The sequence below is a fragment of the Bidens hawaiensis genome, unplaced genomic scaffold (genome assembly GCF_021521415.1).
Source record: "Bidens hawaiensis isolate Kalapana, Puna unplaced genomic scaffold, B.hawaiensis_p1.1 tig00023058_1, whole genome shotgun sequence".
NCBI lineage: Eukaryota > Viridiplantae > Streptophyta > Magnoliopsida > Asterales > Asteraceae > Bidens > Bidens hawaiensis.
In genome coordinates this window covers 81,733-86,667 of record NW_027493611.1, presented here as the reverse complement: position 1 = coordinate 86,667, position 4,935 = coordinate 81,733, and the positions used below count along the sequence as shown (strand labels likewise).

General features: G+C 30.7%; 1 long non-coding RNA gene across 1 annotated transcript; it reads right to left on the bottom strand.

The window, feature by feature from the left end:
* Nucleotides 1-2,754: 2,754 nt before the first annotated feature.
* Nucleotides 2,755-4,565, bottom strand: LOC143566879 (uncharacterized). Its single transcript, XR_013141305.1, has 3 exons — nt 4,509-4,565; nt 4,372-4,415; nt 2,755-3,726 (listed from the first exon to the last, which is right to left on the bottom strand). It is a non-coding gene; the product is annotated as an uncharacterized LOC143566879 (long non-coding RNA).
* Between the last annotated feature and the right edge of the window lie 370 nt (nt 4,566-4,935).

The window sequence follows — 4,935 nt, the reverse complement described above, 5'->3', positions numbered from 1 at the left end:
GGGTGCCAATTAGTTTAAAGGCAGCTCTAATAATTTAAAACCTGACTGAAGCATATCCAGAGTATACTATGAACCCTAGCAAATTCAATCGTTTAATCAGTTATGAGTTTGTTTAATTAAGGTTAGGGTTTTTGTTAAGAGATCAAAGACGAACTAATACACATAACAAATTACCTTATATGATGTTAACTGACAGGTTTAATTGATCGATTAGGAACCGGCCAAGACGCGATGAAGAACATCCATCAAACAACAATGAAAATATAATTAGATATGTGGTTATAGTAGGCGATGGTATCACGATGGTTGTAACAACTCGAGTTTTTCGAATTAACATTTTTATTAAATACCCAGCCCATTTTGATGTTTGGGAAGTTTTATCGTGGTTATCGAGTGTAATTGTTATTATAATATTATTGTTAATTATTTATTTAATATATATAATTATAACCTTCAAGATTGGCAAATATAACCCTAAACTTATACTTTTATCCTTATTTTTTTTCATCTTTATACTCTAAAATCTAAATGGTAAATTATATATTATAATCCGTTTAAGAGATCTAGACCCGTACCCAAATCCAAACTCCAACCCGTTTCTTCATAAATCCGATAATAATCAAGGTACGTTGGCCCTCAATTCTCGGGATTTTATGGAAATTGAATCAAAATCTATATTATTCCTTCTTTAATCAGCCTAACCGACACTCGTATTATGTTAATTAAATCAAAATCGGATCTGCGTTGTGTATTAACTTAGCCGACCCTAAACCTAATTTGTTATACATTCAAATGTTTGTATAAACTCAATTACACTTCCAGTAATGATCATCAAGCCATCGCCGTCCTTAACCTCATATTTAATTGTGTTACAACTCACTGTTTAATCGTGTTCTTAATCCCTTCGTGGCCAGCACTGTTCGCCGCTTATTGACCCTTAAATCATCATCATTATAGGTAATTAAAAACATGGTTTGATCTCCACTATCAATATTCAATACCCCTAATCCCAACTGATCGATTATTAACGGGTTTAACCAATTGGCTGATCTAGGGTTTATATCTCGTTCTAGGGTTGCGGCAGTATGTTTAATTAGTGTTGGCTTTGAGTTTGTAATCAACTAGCAACCCAGCTCAGCTGGCTTGGGGTGCAAGTGTTAAGAGTCTGCTTGGCTGGGGCTCGGGTACGAAGAGCCTCACCCCAGCCCGTTTTGTTGTTTTTATTTTTGAAAAAAACTAATTTAGTTATTATATCAAGCATGTAAATCATTTAAAATCTATATAATATATATATATATATATATATATATTAAATATAATAATAGTTTATAATTTGTCATACCGACATGCAACTAGACGTTTTCTGATTCTTGTTTAAAACTAAAGATATTATAGATATATATATATATATGTATGTGTAAGAATTTATATTGATTTTATTAAAAAAATTGATAAAGGGTTTAGGTTAATAAAAAAGGGGTTTTATATATATATATATATATATATATATATATATATATATATATATATATATATATATATATATATATATATATATATATATATATACTAGTAGGTACCCGCGTGATGCGGCGGGATTCGAAAAATATGTATAGAACGCAAAATGTAGATTTAGTAAGATCGCGCTAACATAGGCTAAAATTAAGAACCATTCATGTATACACTGATGTAACGCATGGGATCTTATAAGATATTAACTAAATAGAAATGATGTCCAATAAAAGGAGCCATTAATATAGTATATTATTTACAATCTTGAATTTATTTTAAGATGTATATTAATATATTTAACTTGCAAGTCACTTACTCTTAATGATTATACAAATAGAAGAAAGTTCAATTCAACATCAAATCTCAAATCTTGTTTATTTACCACAATATTTGTTTTTTGTTAGTTCATTAAACTTTTGTATTTCAAATATTTGTATTTATGTTGTGTGTGGACTTTGTATTAACACTAAATAATATCACCAAACCAAAGACTGTTAACTTTTTAGATGACAGGAAATTGTCATTACTCGTTACAAATTACAAACTACTAATTACATATACCTAAGATTCTACCATGCGAAATAGGATTGACGATCGAGTTGATGTCATTACCAACCCATTCTATAAATATTGTTATATGTATTTGGTAACCTAAAAAGAGAGTTTTTTTATGCTTCATGATTAATTAATTTATTTTAAAATATAAGAAGAACAACACCATGGTAAATTTTATAAATTTAAATGAGGCCTACAACAAAAACTGAGAAAAAAACTCACATTTCTTAAACATGTCTAAGTAAATGTAAAGTCTCCAAAAGTAAACAAAATTATAGACCCTAGACATAGGTTTGTCAAAACCAACCCATAAATCTAACTCAATCATATCGCACACTTTTTATGCTAACACAGGTTTGTCAAAACCGGCCCATAAATCCAACTCAATCATATAACACTCTTTATAGCATCATTCTTGTCCTTATTCTGTCATCATTCTCGATCTTTTGGTTTCAACTTCATCCGACGGTCCACTCGTGCAGTTCTATAAAAGCAAGTTAATAGAATGAATAAAAACAGGAAAAAAATGAGATTTTTGGCTAATAGACTTAAATATAAAAGTTATTGCTTTTAGTTTATAAACTTTTAAAATTTTTAAATTTGGGCTTAAAATACCCAACCATCATATTGACATAAACACATTTGAAAAGAGTTAAAAAATATATGATATTTTAAAATGTCATACCATTTAGCTAAATTTGTTTGCAGGTTCAACACGAAATGCCATAGTCGTGTTTTCAAATTACCCAAATAAGCTAATATGTTTGAACAAAATTTGTACATGAAATAAATAAACGAACTTGAATTTTTTTTTATTTAGTTAAACAAACGAACAAGTAGACATGTTTTGTTCGTTTGTTTAAACTCATTTATGTCCGCTTATTTATGTTCGTTAGTTTAAGTTCGTTAATATTTTCATTTAAATTTTTGGGCCCATTACAACGTAGTCTACTCGTAAATAAATTATCAATTATGTTCGTATAAGTTCAGTTTATACGCTCGTCTACGTTCGTTGTTCATTAATATTATTAAGGAAAGAACACAAACAAGGAAACCTTATTCGTTTACCTGTTCTTTTTCTATCATTTGTTGGTCAAAGTTAAACGAACGAACATGAACATGCCCCGTTCGTGTTCGTTCGGTTCCTTTACAACCCTTATCTAAATAATTTAAACAAGATGATTCAGAAGGTCATATGCATTAAAAACATACGTCTGGCTGTTTTCAGCCCGTTTGACCAATTCAACACATTTAAAAATTCAAAACCACCCAAAAAAAGCTTTTCGAGCGTACTTAAAGATCACATATTTTTTAATGACTGAGAACTGAGAAAAACAATACGAAGAGAATATTATGTGTTCATACCCCTGCCTTTATGTAGAAATATTATAATGAGTATGTACTTGCAAAATATAAGCTTTTATCCTATTATAAGTTAATCTTCTAAAGAATTTAATTTCACAATCAAGCTAGCAGCTAATAATATCTATACATACTTTCAAGGTTAATCACGCCATAAGGCGTTTTCCCTTAGCCTCACGAGGCGTAAGCTATAGGTGAGATTAGAAAATAAATATAAAACAGTTAACTTACCTTGTCTATGTTTGGAAAATTTTCTTGTACTCTTGTAGCTTCCTCACTTATTCGGATTCATCTTACCTAAAAGTATCCGAAACAGGGTAATTAATTATCCCAAAAGTCGACTCGTCAACCGAAATGTAAGACTATTTTTTGCAAGTCAACCGGTCCACTTTGACTTGTACTAAAAATTACTCATTTTGACTCTAAAATCACTCATTTTGGCTCGAAATAAAAATTACGCGTTTTGACCCAAACTCACTTTGACTCGTACTACAAATTACTCGTCTTGGCATATTGTCAACACCATCTTGAATTTAAATAGAACAAACATCTCATAAAAATTTGTTTTTTAGTTTTAAAAAAAACCAACATAAGTTAGATTTTAGGTTTGTTTTGCCATTCTTGGTTCGGTTCGCTTTTCGGTTTCGGCCCATGTGTTGCTGCATTGAAAAGTTATCATTTTACTTCCGTATAATAGAAACCTGCTTTTCACCCTCAAAGTGAATCAAAATGAAACAGGGCAAGTTGGTCAGAAATAAAATAATGGTCAATAAATATAAAAAGACAACAGAAAACGTTTGTGAATCCTACAAAGCAATTAAAATATCAAATAAATTAAATTCTTTAGTAACAAATTAATAATGACCATTTTACCCTTTTTATCTGAAACTTCAAAATATTTATATACCTATTTACTGAATAAAAGCTAGAGCGTTTGCATACCATTGTCATTGTTTCAATAGAACATAATTGTTAAATCTCCTTTACTGCTTACGCAAATAAATCAATCATGTACATGTGCACACGTGTATGTATATGCATTTAAAATATGGAAGCCTAAAACAATAAAAGTGAGTTACCTGGCCCATAGGGCCTTTTAGCTTCTCAATCCGTTTGTAGTTTCTAAGTGCAACAGTAGCATCATTACCCCTAAATTTAAGCATCACAACACCAGGACAGTACAAAAGTTTAACATTCTTGTCTAACGGGTTCTTGTCGATCCATGTGTCTACTTGTCCACCGTCATTTTGTACACAAATGCAATAAACAAAATGTATAGATAGACCCATCCAGAAGTGTGTGGTGCAGTTGCAAATAGAGCCATTTGAAAGGAATAAGACAAACACAAAACAATTACCTGGTAATTTGGCAGCAACAAAGATACGTTGGTCTTCCTAAAGTTATTATTTGTACAAAACACCTTTGCAGAGTTGACCGTTAGCAAGCAATGACTTCGCAATAGCGTCCCTGCAATAATACTGTTGTGCCTGAGATATGGGCGAGTTA